Below are 14,810 nucleotides of genomic sequence, written 5' to 3' on the forward strand. Positions count from 1 at the left end.
CCTTCCAGAAGCTGGAGCAAGGAAAACGAATAGGTGTGCGGAGGGTTTGCCTCTTCGGTTCTCCTTCTCCCAAGAAAAAGAAATCTCTCATCGATTTAATTTGTGCTTTTCATTCAGAAAAACTAAAACACTGATGTTGGAGACTGTGTTGTTGTTTTTTAATTCAAATATCAGATTTGTTCTTTAGCTCCTGAGTTGTTCCTCTGCTTCCGTTAAGCGGAGTGGTAGCTACAGGTAAGACACTGAACGTTTATTCGTTTGTGGATCTGTTTCTCAGCTGGGACGTTTTTTGGGGGTGCGGGATTGTTGTTTTGTTTTGTGTGTGTGTATATATATATGTTTCTTTAAAGACCTCAAATGCTCCCCCTGATGGCAGCAAAGAGGATTTCCCAATCCTCCTCCTAAGTAAGTGGAAAAGAGAGGGGAGAAAGTCTTTCAAAGGCACCAGCTACAACCCCATTCAGAAAACACACGAATAGAATATTGGCACACACACCCCCCCATCTCGTTAATTCACGTGTCCATTAATTACCCTTCAACCGGGGCGGAGTGTCTCTGTGTGGGGGGCGTAGGGGAGGATAGCAGCAACCCTATAACACCTTTCTAGAGGCAGCCCCAGAGCACAGACAGTCTGGAAAGGGATTTGTTTTGCTTTTCGTTGCCACTTTTAGGAAATATAGATCGGATTGCCATCAGTCTCAGTCTCTCTCACTTTCTGCTTCAGAAATCATTCTCTCTGGTCTTCTGTGCAAATGGGGGTGCTGGTTTGGCTATATTTTTAATAGCCCCAAAAGTCTTGTGCCCAGCATTTCCCACAGACTGATACCTCCCCAAATGTGCAAGCCTACATGTGCACCAAATGCGCAAGTCTCACTGTGCAAGCTACTTTATAATCGATAAAGCTACTTTATAGATTATAATAGTGGGGTGCATACACACAATGCACAACACCCTAGAAACTGTAGTTTGATAAGGATGCTGACAATTGTAATGACCGTGAGCGGTAAACTACAGTTCCCAGAATTCCTAGACCACAGCGCCACCCGTGTCCCTAAAGGTTCCTGATTTTTATTCTGCATCAATATCTATTTAATAATAATAAACCCTATGCAACACCCCCCCACACACACTTTTTCCCTTTTACTTAGGTTTTTATAAGGTGGCCCAAATGGGCTGCCTTCTACATTTCTTTCTTGCTTTTAAACCATGGATGGGGAACGTGTGGCCCTGCAAATATTGTTGGACTCCAAATCCCATCACCCCAGCCAGCTCAGTCAATAGTCAAGCATGATGGGAGTTGCAGTGAGTGGTGGCTGGTGCCTGTTGGGACTGGCAGGGCAGTAGGTAGGAAGCCCAAGTAGAAGGTGGACCAGGAGCCAATGACACATGGAGCCAACTAATTCATCTTTTGTCCCCATGCTTCTTGCTTACAAGAGCAACATTGAGACTAAGGAGGAAGAAGCTGACAACTGCTCCTGGACTAACCTGATGTAAGAAGGCAGGCAGGTGGGAGCTGGCCAAGGGCAGACTGAGATAGGTATATCAGATGGACCAAGGGCAAATGTTGCTACAGTACAACAAGTGGAGACTGGTTCATTTACCCCAATACCATGGGGCTTCAAACTCCCTGTCACTGCTTTACATTGATAGCAGATTCCACTGTGGCATGGGGGCAGTCCACTGTGCCCCCTCCCTCCCAGGGCAATTTGCAGCTCTGCATTTCAACCCACATGGTAAGAGCTTTGTTTCTGGGGCAACCTATTGGCAACATGAGCCACCTCAGTTGAAAGCATTCTACTGTCTGCCAAATTTCTACTGAGCCGCTTTACTACTGGTGTACAAAACACTAAATAGTTCTGGACCAGGGTATCTGAGAATCCAGCACACATCCTACATCTTGGACCTGGTTGACACCAACAGGGAGGAACTGATTGACAGAGTGGAAGTACTCAGAAACTTAGGAGGATCATGTCCTCCTGAGTTTCATGATAAAGAGGCGAGGGAAAGCAAAGTATAGTCAGACATGCACTTCGTTGTTGTTGTTTCGTTAGTTTTTTAATAATTATTTTCAGTTTTATACATTTCAACAAAATTTTACAATCGTTTTAACATTTCAAAACTTGACTTCCTTCCCCCTCTTTCTGTGGTTCCTTAAATTTATTTTTGATATTTTCTGTATATCCAAATTAACTTAATTTGCTCATTTATTCATCTACTTTAAATATATACTCTTATAAAACTGCAGGTTGTTACAATAATCCTGCCAATGTTCTTATCTGTTTACAAATTGTTTGCAAATATTCCACAAATCATTTCCATTCTTTTATAAAAAAAGTTTGTCATCTTGATTTCTTCCCAATACCATTCCATTCATGACTTTTCCCCCAATGTTTATTTCAGTTTTCATTTGTATACCACCTTTTTATATTGCTAGATGCAAGGCTGTTTGCAAGCTGAAGAAACAACAAAATACACAAGATCTTATAACAATCCAATTCAATACAAATAAGTCATAACTTTTATTTTCTCCCAAGCCTTCCCAATTTAAGTCTATTGAATTGTATTTTAAATGTTTAAATTCTGCTTTTATTATTTGTTTTGTTTTTAATATTCTATTTCTGTATTTCACTTTTTAAGCAGAATGTTGGCGAATTCAGGACAGATAAGATAAAGTACTTCTTTGTGCTGCGTTCAGCTAAACTATGGAATCCGTTACCACAAGAGGTCATGATGACCACCAACTTGTATGGCTTTAAAAGAGGATTAGACAAATTCATAGAGGATCAAGCTATCAATGGCTAGTAGCTGCAATGGTAGTATTCTACCCTACTGTTAGAGGCATTAATGCCATTTGCGGGGAACTACAAATTCTGTTGATCTCATTTCCTGCTTGTGGGTTTCCCATAGGTTGGCCACTGTGAAAACAGGGTGCTAGACTAGATGGGCTTTGACCTGGTCCAGCAGGGCTCTTCTGAGCCGATTTATTGTTTAGTTGTGCTGTATTTTGAATTTTTATGTTTTATTGTCAGGTGGCATTGACTTCTGTTTGAGAATGCAAGCTGTTTAGTGGAAGACACTCATGCAAAGCAGATGCTCTACCACATATGCTCTACAGCTCTTCCACAGGTGTTCTGGGAAGCAGCTCCATGCATAGGGCAGTGGAGGCTGGCTCATTTGGACAAATGGGGCATTGCCCCACCAACCTCAGCCTGCTCTCTTCTGCCTGCCTTCCAACAATCAGCCCAGCAGATGACCCTGCCTGTCTTCTTCCTCCTCCTCAGTCTCAGTGTTGTCCTTGCAGAACTCAGCAGGGAGGAAGATGGGGGCAAACATAGAAAGAATTGACTTTGCCTGTCATCGGCTCTGGTGCCACCTGCTGTTGGTCTCCTGCCTTCCACCCTACCAGCACACATGAAAATCTATACTCATTTTTCTGTGCATTTCCCCCCCTAAAATGCGCATTTTTGTATGCAATGCCACTTGTCCAAAGTAACTTAATATATCTGTTTTGAAGTAATGTTGGGTGTTTTTTTTAATAAAAAATTCTAAAAGTAAATTTTAATGTAACTTTAAATATCTTTATGTACAGCATAAAAGCAGATTTCACGCAGAGGCAGTTTTACAAACAAACCAACAAACCAACAAGGTATCCACTGCCTTGTTCTGAGGTAGACCATTAGCCTGTCTAGATTAGTGTTGGATACACTGCCTGACAGCAACTCTCCAGAGATTCAGAAAAGGCTATTTCCCAACCCCACCTGCAGGTGTAGGAATGAATTTGGGACCTTATGCATTCAAAGCTTCTGCTCTGTTACTGAACTGTAGCCCACCTAACATTCCAGTCCTCATGATTCTGAACTAAATGCTGAAACAGAAACAGCAGGGCTTCAGGGAAGAACCTTTCTCAGCTCCACTGCCACACTAGGGCAGTGCTCTCGCTAGGGTCCCAATCCCACATAGGGTTTCTAGTGCAGCACTGTCCATGTGTGAAGAATCATTTATTCATTGCTTCAGGCATAGTGAAAAGATGAGCTTCAGTGCCCCTTCTAACTCTTCATTTCTATGATTCTACAGCAAACCTTTTTGGCAAGGCTTTCCATGAACTACAGGCATACCTTGGAGATATTGCAGGTTCCGTTCCAGAGGACCGCAATAAAGCGAATACAGCAAGAAAGTGAGTAACACTATATATATATATATATATATGCAGGTTTTGGTGTCCTCGGGTGTCTTCCCGTGTAAAAGTTGGGGTGTCTAGGCGACGTTTCGACGAGGTCTCACTCGTCATCTTCAGGCTGTAACAAGAAGCCGAAAGCACCAGCCTGAAGATGACGAGTGAGACCTCGTCGAAACGTCGCCTAGACACCCCAACTTTTACACGGGAAGACACCCGAGGACACCAAAACCTGCATTCCTGTACCCGTGAAAATCTACGAAAGCAAATATATATATATATATATATATATATATATATATATATATTTAATTTCCCGGTGCATATAGAAGTTATGTTCACACTATACCATAGTCTATTAAACCAATTCCCCACCCAGCTGTAAAAAGGTAAAGGGACCCCTGACCATTAGGTCTAGTCGTGACCGACTCTGGGGTTGCGCGCTCATCTCGCTCTATAGGCCAAAGGAGCCGGCGTTTGTCTGAAGACAGCTTCCGGGTCATGTGGCCAGCATGACTAAACTGCTTCTAGTGAACCAGAGCAGCGCACGGAAACGCCGTTTACCTTCCCGCTGGAGCGGTACCTATTTATCTACTTGCAGTTTGACGTGCTTTCAAACTGCTAGGTTGGCAGGAGCTGGGACTGAGCAACGGGAGCTCACCCCGTCGTGGGGATTCGAACCGCTGACCTTCTGATCAGCAAATCTTAGGCTCTGTGGTTTAACCCACAGCGCCACCTGCGTCCCCACCCAGCTGTAGGAGGGGGGAAATCCATAGCCAGCCCATGTCAGCTCCACTCACATGGCCAGAAGTGGGGCAGTGGTGGTCAGGGGCTTCTTTCCCCTAGAAGTATCCAGGCTGCCTGTAGCTGCACCCACATCTTCATAAGGAGCAATACATGTGAAACACAATCAAGTGAGGCATGTGTGTAGATTCTTGTTTTCACAATGCTGGTTTTTAGGTTGCCACCAACAAACACCTTACTCAAAATAGACCCATGGAAATAAATCAGCTCAAATTAGTCATGTTCATTCATTTCGGCGGTTCTACACTGGGTGGGACATAGTTGACTGTAGCCTTCTGTTTCTATGATATAATTTTGTTGTGATAAACTTGTATTTTCTTATACTGTTTAAACGGGATATGGGTGGTGCTGTGGTCTAAACCACTGAGCCTCTTGGGCTTGCTAATCAAAAGGTTGGCAGTTTGAATCCCTGGGGTGAGCTCCCGTTGCTCGGTCCCAGCTCCTGCCAATCTAGCAGTTCGAAAGCACGTCAAAGTGCAAGTAGATAAATAGGTACCGCTCTGGCAGGAAGGTAAACAGCATTTCCGTGCCCTGCTCTGGTTTCGCCAGAAGTGGCTTAGTCATGCTGGCCACATGACCCAGAAAAACTGTCTGCGGACAAATGCCGGCTCCCTCGGCCAGTAAAGCGAGATGAGCGCTGCAACCCCAGAGTCGTTCGCGACTGGAGTTAACTGTCAGGGGTCCTTTACCTTTACATTTTATACTGTTTAAAGCTTTTTAACTTTACGTGGTTTACAAATGCTTTGAAATACAATAAATAAAATAATTTAAACAGTTAATGAAGATATAGATATTATTTTATGGCATATATCTATCCCCAAACCCCCAGCTAACTGTGGGAGAGGTCTTTGTCTCTTCCTTTGTCCTAGGTGCCCTGCTAGGTTGCTTGCATCTAGTTTGAGGGAAGATGTGTTGATTTTTCACATCAAAGCACATTTGATTAGGGGTGAATTAATAGAAAGCTGATTCAAGATGATCTTGTGTGTGTGGAAGTTAACAAGGATTTATTTGGGGTGATCTGCCTGGGGGATTAATTGGTTTCTATTCTGTGAAATTTACATTTGAGTAAATACTTCCCAATCAGCATATATAAAGCTAAAAGTTCTGTCCTTTTCTGCTTTTCTCTAATATTCTTCTTGCTGTTAATCAGACTTGTTAGTCTGCAGGTGTCCAAGAGACTTTTCTTAGGCAGAAAGAACCAGATGCACAAATATAAGGTGGGGGACACCTGGCTTACTAGCAGTGCATGTGAAAAGGATCTAGGGGTCATGGCAGACCACAAGCTTAACATGAGTCAACAGGCTGATGCAGCAGCAAAAAAAGCCAGTGCTATTCTAGGCTGAATCAACAGAAGTCTAGTGTCCAGATCAAATGAAGTAATTGTTGTTGTTTAGTCGTGTCCGACTCTTCGTGACCCCATGGACCAGAGCACGCCAGGCACTCCTGTCTTCCACTGCCTCCTGCAGTTTGGTCAAACTCATGCTGGTAACTTCGAGAACACTGTCCAACCATCTCGTCCTCTGTCGTCCCCTTCTCCTTGTGCCCTCAATCTTTCCCAATATCAGGGTCTTTTCCAGGGAGTCTTCTCTTCTCATGAGGTGGCCAAAGTACTGGAGCCCCAGCTTCAGAATCTGTCCTTCCAGTGAGCACTCAGGGCTGATTTCCTTAAGAATGGAGAGGTTTGATCTTCTTGCAGTCCATGGGACTCTCAAGAGTCTCCTCCAGCACCATAATTCAAAAGCAGTAAAATGAAGTAATAGTCCCACTCTATTCTGCCTTAGTCAGACCACACCTTGAATACTGTGTCCAGTTCTGGGCACCACAATTTAAGAAGAATATTGACAACTGGAGCATATGCAGAGGCGGGCAATCAGGAAGATCAATGGTCTGGAAACCAAGCCTTATGAGGAACAGTTGAAGGAGCTGGGTATGCTTAGCCTGGAAAAGAGGAGGCTGAGAGGAGATATGATAGCCACCTTCAAATTTCTTAAGGGCTGTCACATGGAAGAGGGAACAAGCTTTTCTCTTGCTCCAGAGGGTAGGACCCAAACCAATTGATTCAAGTTGCAAGAAAGAAGATTCCAACTAGACATCAGGAAAAACTTTCTGACAGTAGGAGCTGTTCAACGGTAAAATGGACTCCCTCAGAAGGTAGTTGATTCCTTCATTGGAAATCTTAAGCAGAAGTTGGATGGCCAACTGCACTGGCTCCCAGTGCAGGACAGGGTCAGGTTTAAGGTGCTGGTTTTGACCTTTAAAGCCCACGTACCTACGGGACCACCTCTCCTGGTATGCCCCGCGGAGGACCTTAAGGTCCACAAATGACAACACTTTGGCGGTCCTGAGCCTCAAGGAGGTTAGATTGGTCTCAACTAGGGCCAGGGCCTTTTCAGCATTTGGTGGACTGCTCTGTCACAAGAGACTAGGGCCTTGGGAAACTTGACAACAGGGCCTGCAAGACAGAGCTGTTCCGCCTGGCCTTTGGTTTGGACTCAGTCTGACCCTTATGTTTCCCTCCCCTTATGGTTTTGATCTATGGGCTACTTTTAAAATGAGGCTGCATTTTAAGTTGCATTTTAACCTGTATTTTATATTGGTGTTTTTTCCCCCCGCCCCCCATTATGTTTTTATTGCAATTTTACTGGTGTTAGCCATCCTGAGCTCGGCTCTGGCTGGGGAGGGCAGGGTATAAATAACTATTATTATTATTATTATTATTATTATTATTATTATTATCTGTCATGGATGGTTTAGTTGAGATTCCTGCATTGCAAGGGGTTGGACTAGATGACCCTTGGGTTCCCTTGCAACTCATTCTATGATTCTATGATCCACAACACATTGGAAAACATAGCTACAAATACAATGGTACCTCAGGTTACCGACGCTTCAGGTTACAGATGCTTCAGGTTACAGACTCCGCTAACCCAGAAATAGTACCTCGGGTTAAGAACTTTGCTTCAGGATGAGCACAGAAATCACATGGTGGCGGCGTGGTGGCAGTAGGAAGCCCCATTAGCTAAAGTGGTACCTCAGGTTAAGAACAGTTTCTGGTTATGAACGGACCTCTGGAACGAATTAAGTTCTTAACCCGAGGTACCACTGTACATTATACAGCAAAGAGGGGGGAAAGTCCCAGTAATAATGGAACAAGGCCGTCTCAGTTTATCAAAAGGCCTGGGAAAATACAAGTATTTACCTGGTCCCCAAAATATGTCAATGAAGGTGCCAGGTGGATCTTGCTGGGGTGAGATTTCTACAAACTGGGATCCACAACTGAAAAGATCCTCTTTCCCATGTTACCACCTTCTGAGCCTCCCTCAGACTTGTAGAAAAGTCTTAGAGGACTATCTAAGGGTCCAGTTAGGTTCATATTAGGAGAGGCATTCCAGAAAATATTGTGGTTCTAAGCCAGTTTGGTGTAGTGTCTAGGGTGTTCGGCTAGGACTTAAGAAACCTGGATTTGACACCCCACTCAGCCATGAAGCCCTCAGGGTGAGCATCGGCCAGTCATTGCCTCCCATCCTAAATAACCTCACAGGGTTATTGTGTGGCTTAAATGAGATGTGGGAGAAAATGTTTGGATATAAATGCAATTAATCATCATCCTCTTCTTTATATGTCAAAACCTGCTAATAGGTAAGAGGCAGGTACATTTTGTGCATGCTAGATGTTCTATTATCTTAAAATGGCACTACAAAATTTCTCATTCATTCCCCTATCCCCTATCCACATAATTTCTGTGCTTCAGAAGGCAATGGAGCAGAGGCTACTTTATGATGGCTATAAACAGCCTCTGGTTCAGAGGCATTTGCTTGGCAATTCTGTGGAACAGAAGATTGGATTAGATAGGTCTGTTGTTCTTATGAGCTGTGGGGACAGAATGTGTAGTAGCTTGGCAATGTAGTGATCAAGAATGTGCCTCTTTTGCTTTGTAAGATTTTGGATGCTATGCAAATATTAACATCAGCTCATGTGTAGGAAATCCTTGGCCCTTCAGATGTTGCTGAACTACAACTCCCATCATCCCTTGTCATTGGCCGTGTATGCTGGAGCTGATGAAAGTTGCCCTCCAGATGTTGATGGACTGCAACTCCCACTCCCGCTGCCCCTAGCCTTGCTTGTTGGAGCTGGTGGGAATATAACAACATATTGCAGGCACCCCATCCCTGGGCCAGAGTGTCCAGAAAAATACCCATTCATTAACGAAACACTCCTGTTCAATAGCCTACCTTTGGATTAAATGAACGTGTGGGGTGTATCTCTGGAAAAGTCAAATGAATGCCCTGTTTTATTAACCTGCATAACAGAAACATCAACCTATTGTAAAGGGGCCCTTATTGCCTATTGCAACGGTGTTCAAAACACCATCCAAATCTGCTAAACTAAGCAGAAATTTAAACGGGTGCAGCTATTATGTTTCAGGTGTTTGCTTGTTTTCTTATTGCTAGGTTGGAGTTTGTCCCATGAATGAATGTGCTTTCCTGTACCCTACTGATCCTGGCTGCTTTTTCATCTTAAATATGGATAACTTTTTCTAATACTGAGAAGAGTAAAGCATGGCACATAATTATAACAACAACTGAATAATTTAAAAAAAGAAAGAAAAGAAATGGTAAACTGTGTTTGCTGAAAATGACCACAAAGTTAAACAGGATAAGATTGGTTACTGGATTAACTGATGGTGTCAGAGTTTTTCCTATTTTGCCCAGACTTGTAAGTTTGGGGGCATTCCTGCCTTGTTGACCGTTCCTTTTTTCCTTTATACCTGGCATAGGAAAACTCGGCCCTCCAGATGCTTTGGGACTACAACTCCCATCATCCCTGACCACTAGTCCTGTTAGCTAGGGATGATGGGAGTTGTAGTCCCAAAGCATCTGGAGGGCCGAGTTTGCCTATGCCTGCTCTATACACTCTGACTACCTCTTATATAGCTTGATAAAACCTTCCCTTACTGGTCTTCCTTCCTGTCATATCTCCCCTCTTGGTTCACAAAGTCCTCCATTCAGCCCAACTCTAAGGTTACAAGAAGAATCCTGCTAGATCAGGCCTAAGGTCCATCTAGTGTTCCAACTGTGGCCAACCAGGTGCCCCTGGGAAACTCATAAGCAAGGCATGGAGGCAATAGTCCATTGTTAAAGGTAAAGGTAAAGGTACCCCTGCCCGTACGGGCCAGTCTTGACAGACTCTAGGGTTGTGCACCCATCTCACTCTATAGGCCAGGGGCCAGCGCTGTCTGAGGACACTTCCGGGTCACGTGGCCAGTGTGACAAGCTGCATCTGGCGAGCCAGAGCCGCACGCGGAAACGCCGTTTACCTTCCCGCCAGTAAGCGGTCCCTATTTATCTACTTGCACTCGGAGGTGCTTTCGAACTGCTAGGTTGGCAGGCGCTGGGACCGAGCAACGGGAGCGCAACCCGCTGCGGGGATTCGAACCGCCGACCTTTCGATCAGCAAGCCCTAGGCGCTGAGGCTTTTACCTACAGCGCCACCCGCGTCCCTCATTGTTGCTCTTCAGCAAATGATATTCAGTTCTGGATGGGGGTGAAGGGACTTGGAGTCCAAAACCCTGATAACAAGGAACAATGCAATGTTAGTAGCATTGAGGGGTGGGAAAATATGGGTTGTATCCAATGAAGTTTTTTTCAGAGGAAACTCACTGAAATTAAGAAACCTAAGTTAGTCGTGTCCATTAATTTCAGTGGTTCTACCCTGAGTATGAATAACATGATTGGCACCCTAAATTCCTTGGTAAACTAATAGAATCATAGAACTGTAGTTTTGGAAAGGACCCTAAGGGTCATTTAGTCCAGCCTCCTACAATGCAGAAATCTCAACTAAAGCATTGATGACAGATGGCCCTCCAACCTTACCTTTGTCCCTATTGAAAATGGTTTTGTTAGTTTGAGCCCAGGTCTCTAATTTTTTAAGGTCATCTTGAATCCTGATTTTGTCTTCTATAGCATTAGCTGCGCCTCCCAGTATGGCGTCATCTGCAGATTTGATGAGCAATCTCCTTGATTCCATCATCCAGGTCATCTATAAAGATGTTGAAAAACATCAGGCCCAGGACAGAAACCTGCGGCACCCTTCTTGCCATTTCCCCCCAGGATGATGAGAAAACACTAGTGAGCACTCATTGGGTTCAGTCAGGCAACCAGCTACAAATCCACCTAATGATAACTTCATCTAGTCCACATTTTACCAGCCACTCTGCAAGAATATCATGGGGGACTCAATTAGGGATGGACAAATGTGTCAATGTCATTCCTTCCCCCCTTTTTTCTCAGATCTTAAGTTCCGTTTGCTACATTTCCACAATTTTCCCTAATATGTACATTTGTGCAAAGCAGTTACCCCATATAATGCATATTTGTATGTTATTTTCACAAACATATTCATTCCTTTGCACAGTTTATGCATTTATGCACATTACTGGGGTGGGGGTGGGGGAGGGAATAACTGCATTGCAAAATTCAGAGAAGTGTGAATTTTGGAGGGTGACTTTGTTTCAATGCTCATAATGTTTCAGGAAATCTGAAGCTGGTAGGTTTACCTTTAAATAAAAAGAGAACCAATTCCCCCCCCATACCTATTTGTGACTGCAGGTTTGGAGGAGGTCTCCCCTGAACCACCCTCATGTAGCCTCCTCTGTGCACTGCCAAATGACCTTCTTAGTTCTGCAAATCCTTTTATCAGAGGCAGATTTAGGGCAGCACAACCAGTTCCTCCACACAGCGCATTGAGCTGAGGGGGCAAATTTTCACCTCCTTCCCAAAAAGTCCAGTAAGCACTTGCTTTGGGAAGGAGTCATGAGGGCTCCGGCAAGGTCTGCTCCTCCCCCAAGCCTGGTTAGTGCTTGCCCATCTTTGGAAAGGAGCTGGGAGGGCTCTAGGACCTGCCAGAGCCCTCACACCTCCTTCCTTAAGCTCAGCACATCAGTTACACAGCTTTGGGAAGGCAGTGCAAGGGCTGCTTAGGGCAGCAAAGTCAAATTTTGGCCATATTGCACAGGCCACCATATTGCCAAGATCCAACCTGCTTTCATATCCCCGACCCTCTCCTTGTCTATAATATCTGTTTCCTAGTCCTCTGCTGATTATCCCAGTGGAGGGGGGGGAGCAGCAGTTCTAATCCCCACAACAGGTCAGCGGTTCAAATCCTCACAACAGGGTGATCTCCCATTGCTCAGTCCCTGCTCCTGCCAACCTAACAGTTCAAAAGCACATCAAAGTGCAAGTAGATAAATAGGTACCGCTCCAGCCGGAAGGTAAACGGTGTTTCCGTGCGCTGCTCTGGTTCACCAGAAGTGGCTTAGTCATGCTGACCACATGCCCCAAAAGCTGTCTGCGGACAAACGCCGGTTCCCTCAGCCAATAAAGCGAGATGAGCACCGCAACCCCAGAGTCAGTCACAACCGACTGGACCTAATGGTCAGGAGTCCCTTTACCTTTATGTTCTCTGGGAAGGGAGATGAATTTTCCAAATGTTGGGGAGAGGGCTAAAATATTCTAGAATAATTCTCTTCTGAGAAAGCTTCCGTTTGTTAATGGTGAATGAAACTCTATTGTTAGTTCATGCTGGGGGTGTGTGTGTGTGTGTAACAGAAACAAGGGGCTAAGATGAGAAATTGATAGATTTGGGCCAAACCTCTTGCTTCCATCAACAATATTACACATATTGGGTTGGATCCAGATAATTAGAGTAAACTCACTTCAGTCAATGGGGCTTAAATTAATTCCATTTACTTCAATGGGTTCACTAAGTGTGACTAAGCTCTGATCCAACCAACTGGACCCAGAATTCCCCAAGCCATCCTTATTCAGAGAAGTTGAGGGTGGCAATATTTAAGCAAGCAGCCTCCTGAAGTAGGAGTGACATTGAAATTCTTCAACAGGTTTTTTTGTTTTTGGAGGGGGAAATGGAATCCTCCCCCCCCCAAAAAAAAATATTCTCAGAGCAATGTTCAGAATTTTCCGAGAAATTTTAGCCCCAATACATACGATTATACACTGACTTGGAATTTGTTTTCTAATGGTTTACAATCAACGAATCCTACATAACGTTTCAGCAGTCAAGACTGTCCTTTATGTTGTCTAGTTCTGATTATTGCTCATGTTTCAGAGGAGAAATAAATAAATGTCATGGAGGGAAAAATCCCTTCCATCTATACATCTGAAGGTTAGCAAAGACATACCCATTTAAAACCTCATCATCCCACAGTGCCTTTTGCAAATGTAACCAGCTAGTCTTGAATCGATTTCATCTGTACATATACCCTTTCATACCATAAAGTTGCCTCTCATTCCCCCTATTTACCCAATCAGAGCATTGTCAAGACCAGGAAAGTCAACAGTTGTCACTGCTGTTTTGGATGGACTCAGCGTCAAGGAATAGGCAATATGTTTTGCAATGTTTATTTCAACATAGCTTCTCTACATTTTAATTGAACAAAGAACTGGCCATGATGACGAAGAATGCAGCACGCCTGACTTTAGAGGGGAGATTAAGCAGCACAGACTAAATACATTGACTTAATGTCTAGCCTCCCAGGATAGACGAAAGAAATTTCAAACTGTCTCATTGTAAGACTTCATATAAAATCTGCAGGGGGAAAAATCCTGGCCAACGATGAGAAAACAAAACATAGTGCTGCCTGCAGATCTGTTTATGTGATCATAGGAATAACAGAAGTACGGTAGTTTGGAAACTACTGAGTAGAACTGAGGCAACAGAGGGGACCCAAAGGTCATGTGGTCCACCCTTCTGGCTGAAACAGAACCATCAGCAGGGAATGCTTGTGTGACAGAGGAGAGTCCTCTCTGTAATACGTATCTAAGTGGCAAGGATATCATTTACTAACAGGGAGCAGAGGAAGTGTAGCTTCCTGTGACTCCCAAGCAGGCATTTATAGTTCACCCTGGTTCCCAAGCTTTGATGTCATCACCCATTTGAGGTTCCTTCTAGAATCTCTTTGTATCTAAGGACTTCTTATAGGGCAGATGCAAGAACTCAGAGTTTTGGGTTCATTTTTTTCTCCTCTCTTTAAACCATTCCTTATAGGACTTGGTTCCAGACCACCAACCTGGTTGCCTTCCTCTGGATATCCTCTGGTTTGTCAAAGCCCTTGTGCTCAAGTCCTGCTTGTGGACTTCCCATTATGGCACCTGGAGGACAACTGTAAGAACAAGATACTGGACTAGATGGGTCTTGGCCTGACCCAGCAGGCTCTTGTTTTCTTACCTTTGTTTGACATGCAACTCCACATGTAATATGTAGTTTGGTCCTGGGAGTGAAAGAAATGGGAGCATGTTACACAGAATGAGATGCTGAGTCCATCATCAGGGCCTGCTGGCATCATGATTTATCCATGTCACATTTTCACATTTCATCAAATGGAAATGCAGATGGAATTAGAAAACCCATAAAACCAACAGTTTGAAACCAAAACCAAGAACAGTCCCATGTCTAGAAAGCATAACCAAACTCACCTAAAAGCCAGCAGAGCCAAAACAAAACAGCCATCAAAAAGCAGAAGAAAAAGCAAAGCAAAACCCAAAACCTAGTTGTAGAAAACAACAATACAACTCAGACCCTGCCAACTCATGCTAAAAGCTTTCTGAGGAAAACATGCAGACATGCACCACTGCCACTGGAAAGCCCACAGTGAAGTTGCTGGACTTAGCTGTGTGGCACAGCCTTCCATGGGGTGGGTGGTACCAAAGAGAACCCATGGCTCCACATTTGGATGGGGAAGCTGTGGCCCTCCAGATGTTTGCTGAACTCCAGTTCCCACCAGCCTCAGCCATCATGGTCAAGAATCAGGGATGAT

General features: G+C 44.2%; 1 long non-coding RNA gene across 1 annotated transcript in view; it reads left to right on the forward strand.

Moving 5' to 3' along the window:
- The window catches only part of LOC144326196 (uncharacterized), a 60,929-nt gene continuing 46,119 nt past the window's right edge, over positions 1-14,810 (forward strand). Inside the window, exons 1-2 of the long non-coding RNA XR_013391392.1 lie at positions 1-234; positions 4,075-4,174. This is a non-coding gene — a long non-coding RNA (uncharacterized LOC144326196). The remainder of the gene's footprint in view (positions 235-4,074; positions 4,175-14,810) is intronic.

Source organism: Podarcis muralis, chromosome Z, assembly GCF_964188315.1.
Source record: "Podarcis muralis chromosome Z, rPodMur119.hap1.1, whole genome shotgun sequence".
In the NCBI taxonomy this organism is placed as follows: Eukaryota; Metazoa; Chordata; class Lepidosauria; order Squamata; family Lacertidae; genus Podarcis; species Podarcis muralis.